Here is a 12,767-nt window from a genome sequence, read left to right on the forward strand (position 1 = left end):
TAAAAGTTAAATAATAAATTATTTAATTATTTATTTTATTTATTCAAAAATATATTTTCAAAGATGTTTATACTAATTAAGTACTTTTTTAATATTGATTTAAAACATTATTGATTGAAAATACTGAGAGTTTTATCCGTTTTAATTTGAATAATTAGATATTGAATTTTAATTTATAATTTAAAAAAATTAATTTAATTATCTTTATTTATTAAATTAGAGTATTTATTTAAAAATAAATTTGTAAATTGATAATTAAATAATATTTTTATAGATATTATTATTGGATTAAAATTTGTTTTCAATTACTTTATTACCCTAAGTTTATTAAAGTTACTAAAATACTAAAAATTTCCAATTTCATACACAAAACTCTAATTCCCAAATCAAACCCTAACTTTTTACCCTAACTGCCATTTCCTTTCTTAAAAAAAACACAACACACGCACCCAGGGGAAGAATAAGTAGAACGGAGAAGGGGGGACCGAGGAAGAAGAAAGGGAGAAGAGGAAGGACAGAGAGACGGCGCAAATATACATCACTGCTACCGTCGCCGTTGCTGTGTCACTAGCAAGAAGAAGAGCCAGACGAAAGAGAGAGATCGATGGAGGAGAGGAAGAAGGGCACCGATGTTGTCACAGAATGGGAGACGCGAGAAGCCGCTGACAACTGGCCGGCCCCGAATCCGTCACCTTTGCCGTTCGTCCTCGTCGCCGCCAGCTGCGCCGTTGTCGAAGAGAGATGGGTTGGAGATAGGGAGGGTCTGCGATGGGTTGTCACCGTTGGTGGAGTTCGAGCTACAGCAGCCGCCATCGAAGCTCCTGTCGCCGTTGCCATTGTTGGGTCATCACCGGAGTAAGTCACCGCTGCTGGAGCTCGTCGGAAATGCTTGGGGTTGCTGCCACTCATCTTGGTTTAGTTCAAACCGCACTGCCGTACCTTTGGATGTCGGGAATGGCATCATGGCTGCCTAGACTACAGATTGAGCAATTGCTGTTCGGTTCAGTCGATTTTCCTCAGTTACAGTACGCATTTCATTCCGGAACCCTTGAAAAGTCAGCATTCTGTTAGTTTTGCTTAAAGATTCTGAGATTTTTTTAACGTAGGGTTGAGTTATGGTCTTTGCATGTTTTGATTAAAGCTCTCGCTGTTGTCGCGGAAGTAAGATGAAATTGTAGTTGCAGTTGCCACTGTTGTGGGCCAGGGAAAAAAGGTGTTTTATGCGTTTTATAGCTTTTCGGTTTTGACTAGTTGAGGTTAGGGTTTTTCTTAAAAAATTATTTTATATTACAGAATTGTTATAAATTAATATGGTCATGAAAGATGTATTCTTGTGATTAAGTTTGTCTCACGGATGTGGTTGTTTGTTGAATTGAATTACTGATTACTTGAGTGGTATGGGTTTTTGATAAGAAATTGATTTGATTGAACATTATGAAAAGTGGTTTTCTTGGTTTTGGAATTAATTTGATATTGAAAATGAATCGGCATTGGAAAATGGTATATTGAAAATGAATTGAGATATAAAAATAAATTAATATTGTAAGCAGTTTGATTTTGAATTGGTTTAATTTTATAAATAGTTTAATATTAGAGAGGGTTTGGTTTTGAAAAAGATTTATTATTGGAATTGGTTCAATTTTGAAAACAATGACATTAGAATTGTTTGATATTGAAGCTGGTTAAGAATTGGTTGGAAAATGTGGTTTTGATGGGACCCGTAAGGGTGGCATAGTCTAAATTTAGAGGAGATGTTGTAAACATTTTTATAAAAATTGGAGACTTTGTTTAAAATGGATATTTAGAAAGATTGAGATTTAAGGATTATATGACTTGTGATGACAAGTCATCATATACCCATTTTTTAAGCTAATTTCACTTGTTTCACTAGTCTTTATGCACTTCCTTGCATCCTAAGTAAGTAAATTGGAATGAAAATGCATGACTTCTTTAAATCAAACAACCACCATTAAATTGATGCTAAATCATGAGGTTTGAACTAAAATTTATTGATTTTTAATGAATTATAAACCTTATGAGTTTAGAGATACTTTGATTGGTTGTTTTGGTTTCTTGTAGGTGAAGAAAGGAAGAAAAGAAGAAAAACGTGGCTTAGGAAGTGTGGCCAAGAGATGAGAAGTATGGTGCAACATAGAAGGAAGAAGCAAACACTGCCCTCCACAAGAGCACATTGCCCTCCAGGAGAGCAGCATAATGAACCAAGCCTTAAAAGCATCACTGCCCTGCCCACAATAAGGGCGGAGCACAATTCTATGGCAAGGAACAAAGGAAGCAAAAACTCTGCCCTGCCCTCCTCAAGAGCAGTATCGGGCTTTCATGAAAAATAATTCAAAGGAAATATGGGTTTCGAACCCAAGAACAAGGAGGAAAGGAGTAGCGCTCAAATACAAGGAAAACAAGCAAAACTTGGCTTGTTTTCAATCTCCAAGAATCGAACACAGCACCATGAGGAAGCAAGGAACTAGGCGTTACTTTGGTGCCAAGAAAACCAAGGAAAAAGGAGCAGCGTGTGCCTCCACCGAGTTTCGAACTTGGGACTTCACCCATTGGCAACATTGCCCTGCCCTCCACAAGGGCAGGGCAGCATTTCTTGGTGCATGGCCAGCGCACAAATTGGCACGGGCTTGAGCAATTGGCGCGCAACATGGACGCACGGGCAGCAAGGCAAGGCGCACCATGGCAACACTGCCCTGCCCTCCACAAGGGCAGGGCAGCATCCTGATGCTACACACGCAGCACACGCACGCACGAGGCTTCATCACACAATTTCCCTACTCTGCCCTCCACAAGGGCAGGGCAGCCTCCTGGAAGCTACTTTCTCATGGGCTGAAATTTGGATTAAAAATCCAATTTAATTCATTTCTTCACCAAATCAAAAGCCCATCCAAATTCCAAAATCCAAGAATAGAAAGTGTATAAATAGGAGATAGTTTGATGTAATTAGGACCTCTTTTTTTTATTTTTGAATTTTCACATCTTTAGACTTGATTTTTCGTTGAGAGCTTGGAAGTGAGATTTTAGAGAATTGGGAAGGAGAATTGATCTCTCTTCTTCCTCGTTCTTTCTTGAGCACTTTTTACTTTTCTTGTTTGAGTCTTGGGTGTGAAGAATTGAGGAATTTCTGTCTTAATCTCCATTCAAGATCTCTTTGATTTTCCTACTGCATAATTGAGTGGAATTCAATTTCCTTTACTGCTTCAATCTTCAATTTCTCTTTAATTACTTTGTGAACTTGGATCTGGGAAGGAAATTGAGATCTAGACTTTGCTATCTAGTCTCTGGAGTCCTGAGATCCAATTTTCCTTTTGGTTCTTCTGTTGAACCACTGCTGCAATTTAATTTCTATTTTCTGTTTGATATCTAGTTGAATTCAAATCATTTCTTACTTTGATAATTGTTGCAATTTAATTTCCCTTGCTTAAATTCTGAATTCCCAGTCCTCAAATCCCTTTTCCATTCAAGCAATTTATATTTCTTGCACTTTAAGTTACTGCAATTTACATTTCTTGCACTTTAAGTTTCAGTCATTTAATTTCTTGTTCTTTAAGATTCAGCACCTTTACTTTCAATTCTCATTAATTTCTGCAATTCCTCCCTCTCCCTTTACATTCTCTGCTATTTACTTACTGTTGGATACAAAATCACTCAACCAATGCTTGATTCGCTTGACTAAATCAACCACTGAACTAAAATTGCTCAATCCTTCAATCCCTGTGGGATCGACCTCACTCCCGTGAGTTTTATTACTTGATGCGACCCGGTACACTTGCCGGTGAGTTTTGTGTTGGATCGTTTTCCACACATCAACTTGTTTCTGAGTTATTAAGAAAAAGATATGTTTTGAGTTTAAATTGTTAATGAACAGATAGGAGGAATGGTGATGATTGAATTTAAATGAAGGATGATGAGATTTGATTTTGAAAAGTATGATTTTTGAATTAATTGAATGATATTGAGAAATGGATTTGAAAATGAAATTGAGTTTTGTTAAGAATTGAGACTCCGGGTAAGAGGCAGTAGCGTTGTCCACTTGCTCCAGAAAAAAGATGAGGAAGAAGAATGAGAAAACTGAGTTTGATTATAAAATTGAATGAATATGATAAATGAGACATGGTTGAGGATGATTGATGATAAGTATGTTTGTGTTTTCTCTTTGGTTGTAAGGGTGATAGGGCACCTATTCCTTCTAATGGTGACAGCAGGGTACATAATCCCTCTAATGGTGACAGGACACATAATCCCTCTAATGGTGATAGAGTACGAATTCTCTCTAATGATATTAATGCGCATCAGAGAGACAGTGTCAGGATTAGCTACCGGACATGTCAGGTTTGGCTATATTGTGCGCGTATTAGGAACTCGCATAGCTTAACCGGCAAGTGCACCGGGTCATCCAAGTAATACCTCATGTGAGTGAAGGTCGATCCCACGAGGATTGTCGGACTGAGCAACCAATGGTTATCTTGTTGGACTTAGTCAGGTGAATCAAAAAGAGGTTTTGGTTGTTGAAAACGCTTAAACAAAAAGCAAGAGAAATAAAGAAAGTAATAAACAATTTGGTGTGAAAACAGGATGAGAAAAACAGTTAAGGTCTCGGAAATATTTATCTTTCCAGAAAGTTCTTACCAACTATTTTAACAATGAATGATTCATTCTATGACAAATTATAAGTGTCTAAACCCTAATCTTTTAGCGATTTAGCCTCCTCCAACCTTCATCAACCACCACTCTCGTGGTCACCTAACTCAAATTAGAGGGTGAAGTTTAGAAAACAAACTAGTTTATACCATGAAGGCCTTAATCACCCCAAACTGGCTGAATTGATGTTGCTTATCCCCATCAGTTTGTGTAATTAACTGTCTAAGAGGAGTGCTTTCAAGCTGTAGTTCAAGCGAGATAACTCTCTCAAGAATCACAAGAACTTGTAGAAAAAGTTCACACTCTCGTTCCACCCAGTTCATAAGATTAAGAACGAAAATAATCCTTAGAATTGAATCAAACATAAATTAAAATAGAAGAATAATAGTTCTAATCGATAGAAATAAACAGAGATCCTAACCTTAACCAAGAGGTTTAGTTGCTCACACCTATAGAGAAAGCGTAATTTCCTATGATGCTTGATGCGAGATTCCAGATACCTAGACAGGGTGCATCTGATCCCTTTAAATACTAATCCTAGTAATAAATGCTAGACCTAAAAAAAGATATTGTTTGTAAATAAAGATTACAAAAGGAAATAAAACTAAGGAGTGTTAAATCCAATTGGAGGCCCATAGAGGGGGTGACTTCGGCCTGCTCTTGGTGTGAAACACCGGCTTGGGCATATAACGCCCTAGGAGGGGTGATTCAGGCTACTTGCTGGTGTTTAACACCATAGATGAGCGATAAAATGCCTTTGGGGAAGTAAACCCATGTAACTTTGAGCTAAACCCTCAACTTATCACTCTAGTGCAACAAAACTGCCGGTATTCTGGACTTCCACAGGAAGAACCTACTGAGTTTCTGGCAGATTTCTTACAAATTGTTGACACAGTACACAATAAAGGAGTAGACCAAGATGTCTACAGACTATTGCTCTTTTCTTTTGCTGTGAAGAACCAAGCAAAGAGGTTGTTAGATAACCAGCCCAAATCTAGCTTGAAAACTTGAAAACAGCTAGTGGACAAGTTTTTAAATCAATACTTCCCTCCAAGGAAACTGACCCAACTGAGACTGGACATCCAAGGCTTCAAACAAGGAGATAATGAATCTCTTCAAGATGCCTGGGGGAGGTATAAAAGGTTGCTAAGAAAATGTCCCACTGAAATGTTTTCAGAATGGGTACAACTAGATATTTTCTACTATGGACTTTCAGACATGGCTAAAATGTCTCTGGACCACTTTGCTGGTGGTTCTATATATATGAGAAAGACCATTGAAGAGACTCATGAGCTTATTGAGACAGTGGCCACTAATTAACATTTTTACTCATCTACTGAGACTCCTATGAAAGGAGAGGATAAGGCAATATCTACTGAACCTAACCCTCCAAAATAGGATGGCCCATTGACTCAGCAACTACATGCCCTTGCCCAGCAAATACTAGAATTGCAAGAGGTTATGCGAGAAACTCAGGCTTCTAACAGGAATATAGAAGCCCAGCTAAGTCAAATAAGGCAGCAGTTATCCAAACAGATAACAGAGGAATTCCAGGCTATGCAATTGAGGAGTGGAAAATCCCTAAACACCTAACCTCAGTGCAACAAGAGATCAAAGGAAGAAAAGCCAACAGATGAACACCAGGCTATTTTCCAAGACATCTCTGAGGGTGTTGAATGCCCAAAGAGGAATGTCATTGGCATTCAACGCCAAGAAGGGGTATTCATCCCTAGCGTTGAACGCCCAAATGGGGGTAGCAACCTTGGCATTGAACACCCAAAAGGAGATGATGTCCCTGGCGTTGTACGCCAGGAAAGGTGCAGCAACAAGGGCGTTGAACACCCAAGCAAGAGTGGTCAGTCACCTACTGACAACACCCCTCATAAAGCTAGTAACCCCCCTACCAATACATGAGGTACTCAGCCATCATCAACCAAGATTGATGAGTATAAGACTAAGATGTCATTCCCTCAGAAACTCCGCCAAGCGGAAAAGATAAACAGTTTGCCCGCTTTGCGGATTATCTCAAAACATTAGAGATCAAGATCCCTTTTACAGAGGCTCTTAAACAGATACCTTCTTATGCTAAGTTCATGAAGGACATCTTAAGTCATAAGAAGGATTAGAGAGAAACAGTCCTCCTCACTGAAGAGTGCAATGCAGTCATTCAAAAACAGCTTACCAGAGAAACTTAAGGATCCTGGAAGTTTTATGATACCATGCACTCTAGGAAATTCTTGCACAAGGACAGCTCTATGTGATCTTGGAGCAAGCATTAACCTAATACCTACATCATTAATAAAGAAGCTTTGCTTGATTGATGATGTCAAACCAACCCGCATATGCCTTCAACTTGCTGATGGTTCTATTAAGATACCATCAGGAGTGGTTGAAGATATGATTGTTAGGGTTGGACCCTTTACTTTTCCCACTGACTTGTAGTGTTGGATATGGATGGGCACAAGAGTTCATCCCTTATCCTAGGAAGACCTTCCTAGCTACAGGAAGAACCCTCATTGATGTGCAAAAAGGAGAAGTAACCCTAAGAGTCAATGAGAATAAATATGTGCTGAATGCTCTCAAAGCCATGCAGCATCCGAACACCCCAGAGGAGAGCTTAAGCATTGATATCATCGACTCCCTGGAGGAAGAAGTAAACATGGTTACCAGAATTGAGTTGGACGAAGCAGATGAAATACAGGAAACTTTGAGTTCTCCTAAAGAAGATGATAAACTGATGAGCGGATAATTTATACGCTTTTTGGCATTGTTTTTAGGTAGTTTTTAATAGGTTCAAGCTACTTTTAGGGATGTTTTCATTAGTTTTTATGCTAAATTCATATTTCTAGACTTTACTATGAGTTTGTGTGTTTTTTTGTGATTTCAGGTATCTTCTGGCTGAAATTGAGGGACCTGAGCAAAACTCTGATAAAAGGCTGATAAAGCACTACTGATGCTGTTGGAATCTGAACTTCTTGCACTCGAAATGGATTTTCTGGAGCTACAGAACTCCAAATGGCGTGCTCTCAACGGATTTGGAAAGTAGACATCCAGAGCTTTCCAGCAATATATAATAGTCCATACTTTATTCGGGAATTGATGACGTAAACTGGCGCTCAACGCCAGTTCCATGCTGCATTCTGGAGTCAAACGCCAGAAACACGTCACGAACCAGAGTTGAACGCCCAAAACACGTTACAACTTGGCGTTCAACTCCAAGATAAGCCTCAGCTCATGTAACATTCAAGCTCAGCCCAAACATACACCAAGTGGGCCCCGGAAGTGGATTTATGCATCAATTACTTACTTTTGTAAACCCTAGCAGCTAGTTTATTATAAATAGGACTTTTTACTAGTGTATTAGACATCTTTGAACGTTTAGTTCTTAGACCTTGGGGGCTGGCCTCTCGGCCATGCCTGAACCTTTCGCTTATGTATTTTCAACGGTGGAGTTTCTACACACCATAGATTAAGGGTGTGGAGCTCTGTTGTACCTCAAGTTTCAATGCAATTACTATTATTTTCTATCCAATTCGATTTATTCCTGTTCTAAGATATTCGTTGCATTTCAACTTGATGAATGTGATGATCTGTGACACTCATCATCATTCTCACCTATGAACGCGCGTGACTAACAACCACTTCCGTTCTACCTTAGACCGGGCGCATATCTCTTGGATTCCTTAATCAGAATCTTCGTGATATAAGCTAGAATTAATGGCGGCATTCATGGGAATCCAGAAAGTTTAACCTTGTCTGTGGTATTCCGAGTAGGATTCCGGGATTGAATGACTGTGATGAGCTTCAAACTCCTGAAGGCTGGGCGTTAGTGACAGACGCAAAAGAATCACGTGATTCTATTCCAACCTGATTGAGAACTAACAGATGATTAGCCGTGCTGTGACAGAGCATTTGGACCATTTTCACTGAGATGATGGGATGTAGCCATTGACAACGGTGATGCCCTACATACAGCTTGCCATGGAAAGGAGTAAGAAGGATTGGATGAATGTAATAAGAAAGTAGAAATTCGGAAGGAACACAACACCTCCATGCACCTATCTGAAATTCCCACCATTGGAGTACATGAGTAACTTTATCTTTATTTCCTGTTTATTTTATTTATCTTTTAATTATTTAATCCAATCATATTTGAATAAGCCTGACTGAGATTTACAAGATGACCATAGATTGCTTCATACCAACAATCTCCGTGGGATCGACCCTTACTCACGTAAGGTATTATTACTTGGACGACCCAGTGCCCTTGCTGGTTAGTTGTGCGGAGTTGTGACTAAGTGTAATTCACGTGTGAGAGCTACCAAACTATTGGAGCCATTGTTGATGATCATAATTCCGTGCACTAAGTTTTTAGCGCCTTTGCCGGGGATTGTTCGAGTATGGACAACTGAGGGTTCATCTTGTTGCTCAGATTAGGTAATTTTATTTTAATTTTAAGCTTTTTGTTTTTATTATTAAAATTTTCGAAAAAAAATAATAAATATTTTATCCTGTTCTTCAGAATTTTTAAGAATGAATTCTAGAGTTTCATGATGATATGTTGAAATCCGGCTGGCTGTAAAGCCATGTCTAATCTTTTGGACGGAGGCTTCAACCCATCATCACAAGAGCAAGCTAGCTGTTACTAATCCATCTGCTGCTGTATGCTTGATTTGTCACTTAAAGCTTGGCTGGCCATTGGCCATGTCTAGTGTTTTGGACCGGAGCTTTTACAAAAACTTGGCTGGCTAGTAAGCCATGTCTAATTCCTGGACTGAAGCTTTAGACTGACATTTGATGAACACTGGAATTCTCATTAAAAATTTAGAATTTCTTATTTTATTTTTCCTATATATTTTCGAAAAAATTAATAAAAATACAAAAAAATTCATAAAATCATAAAAACCAAAAATATTTTGTGTTTCTTGGTTGAGTCTTGAGTCAATTTTTAAGTTTGGTGTCAATTGCATGTTTTAAAAATTATTATGCATTTTTCAAAAATTCATGCATTCATAGTGTTCTTCATGATCTTCAAGTTGTTCTTGGTAAGTCTTCTTGTTTGATCTTGATGTTTTCTTGTTTTGTGTCTTGTGTTGTTTTTCATGTGCATTCTTGCATTCATATTGTCCAAGCATTAAAGATTTCTAAGTTTGGTGTCTTGCATGTTTTCTTTACATTGAAAAATTTTCAAAAATATGTTCTTGATGTTTATCATGATCTTCAAAGTGTTCTTGGTGTCCATCTTGACATTCATAGTGTTCTTGCATGCATCATATGTTTTGATCCAAAATTTTCATGCATTAAGTACTTTTAGTGTTTTTCTCTTTCATAAAAAAAATTTCAAAAATAAAAAAATATCTTATCTTTTAAAAATTCTTATCTTTTTAAAATCTTTTTCAAAAATCATATCTTTTCCATTTTTTATTATTTTCAAAAATGTCAAAAATCTTTTTCAAAATATTTTCAAAATCTTTTTCTTATTTTTATATCATATTTTCGAAAATCACATCATCAATTAATGTTTTGATTCAAAAATTTCAAGTTTGTTACTTTCTTGTTAAGAAAGATTCAAACTTTAAGTTCTAGAATCATATCTTGTGATTTCTTGTGAGTCAAGTCATTAATTGTGATTTTAAAATTCAAATCTTTTTCAAAACTAATTTCAATCATATCTTTTTAAAACCATATCTTTTAAAATCATATCTTTTCAAAAATATCTTTTCAATCTTATTTTTTCAAAATCATATCTTTTTAAAATCATATCTTTTTAATCATATCTTTTCATATCATATCTTTTTCAAACTTTAATTTCAAAAATCTTTTCTAACTTCTTATCTTTTCAAAATTAATTTTCAAATCTTTTTCAACTAACTAATTGATTTATTTTTTTTGTTTTATCTTTTATCTTTTTCAAAATTACCTAACTAATTTTCTCTCTCTAATTTTTGAAAATTACTTTCCTCTTTTTCAAAATTCTTCTAATTAACTAATTATTTCAAATTTTAATTTTAATTTTATTTCATTTTAATTTTCGAAAATTACTATCCCTTTTTCAAAATTTATTTTTCGAATTTCTATCCCTCTCACCTCTTTCTATTTATTTACTAACACTTCTCTTCATCCTAAATTCGAACCCCCCTCTCTCTGAGTTCGAATTTTCCTCTTCTCCTTCATATTCTTCTTCTTTTCTACTCACATAAAGGAACCTCTATATCTGGACAAAGAGGATCCCTATTATTATTTTCTGTTCCCTTCTTTTTCATATGAGCAGGAGCAAGGACAAGAACATTCTTATTGAAGCAGATCTTGAACCTGAAAGGACTTTGAAGAGGAAGTCTAGAGAAACTAAAAATCAACAATTCAGAGAAACCTCAAAAAAAAAAAAGAAAAAAAAAGAGAAAAGGGAAGACAAAAAGCTTCCACCTCCAAGTCATGGGAGATAGAGAGATTCATCTCAAGGGTCCAAAGCTCAGTAGAAGAGCATTTGACTGCACATCAAGAGAACATGAGGAATTCCCTCATCAAGAAATCCCTGAGATACCTCAGGGGATACATTTTTCTCCACATAAGTATTAGGAGCACCAAAATCACTAGGGAGGAGCAAAAAAGACAAGGAAGAGACATAGAAGAGCCCAAGGACATCAATGGTCCTTCAAGAAGGCGCCACCCTCACTAAGGTGGACTCATTCCTTGTTCTTAAACTTTTTTCTACTTTTCGTTTTTTTATGTTATATGTTTATCTATGTTTGTGTCTTTATTACATGATCATTAGTATTTAGTAACGATGTCTTAAAGCTATGAATAATTCCATGAATCCTTCATCTCTTTTAAATGAAAAATGTTTTTAATTCAAAAGAACAAGAAGTACATGAGCTTCGAATTCATCCTTGAATTTAGTTTAATTATATTGATGTAGTGACAATACTTTTTGTTTTCTGAATGAATGCTTGAACAGTGCATATTTTTGATCTTGTTGTGTATGAATGTTAAAATTGTTGGCTCTTGAAATAATGATGAACAAAGAGAAATGTTATTGACAATCTGAAAAATCATGAGATTGATTCTTGAAGCTAGAAAAAGCAGTGAAAAAGCAAAAGCTTGAAAAAAAAAAGAAGAGTGGCAAAAAAAAAATAGAAAGGAAAAGAAAAGCAAGCAGAAAAAGCCAATAGCCCTTAAAACCAAAAGGCAAGGGTAAAAAGGATCCAAGGCTTTGAGCATCAATGGATAGGAGGGCCCAAGGAAATAAAATCCAGGCCTAAGCGGCTAATTCAAGCTGTCCCTAACCATGTGCTTGTGGCATGCAGGTCCAAGTGAAAAGCTTGAGACTGAGTGGTTAAAGTCGTGATCCAAAGCAAAAAGAGTGTGCTTAAGAACTCTGGACACCTCTAACTGGGGACTTTAGCAAAGCTGAGTCACAAGCTGAAGAGGTTCACCCAGTTATGTGTCTGTGGAATTTATGTAACCAGTGGTAATACTGGAAAACAAAGTGCTTAGGGCCACGGCCAAGACTCATAAAAGTAGCTGTGTTCAAGAATCAACATACTTAATTAGGAGAATCAATAACACTATCAGAGATTCTAAGTTCCTATAGAAGCCAATCATTCTAAACTTCAAAGGATAAAGTGAGATGCCAAAACTGTTCAGAAGCAAAAAGCTACAAGTCCCGCTCATCTAATTAGAATTAATATTCATTGATATTTTGGAATTTATAGTATATTCTCTTCTTTTTATCCTATTTGATTTTCAGTTGCTTGGGGACAAGCAACAATTTAAGTTTGGTGTTGTGATGAGCGGATAATTTATACGCTTTTTGGCATTGCTTTTAGGTAGTTTTTAATAGGTTCAAGCTAATTTTAGGGATGTTTTCATTAGTTTTTATGCTAAATTCAAATTTCTAGACTTTACTATGAGTTTGTGTATTTTTCTTTGATTTTAGGTATTTTCTGGCTGAAATTGAGGGACCTGAGCAAAACTCTGATAAAAGGCTGACAAAGGACTGCTGATGTTGTTGGAATCTGACCTCCTTGCACTCGAAATGGATTTTTTGGAGCTACAAAACTCTAAACGGTGTGCTCTCAATGGCGTTGGAATGTAGACATCCAGAGCTT

Source organism: Arachis hypogaea, chromosome 9, assembly GCF_003086295.3.
Source record: "Arachis hypogaea cultivar Tifrunner chromosome 9, arahy.Tifrunner.gnm2.J5K5, whole genome shotgun sequence".
NCBI lineage: Eukaryota > Viridiplantae > Streptophyta > Magnoliopsida > Fabales > Fabaceae > Arachis > Arachis hypogaea.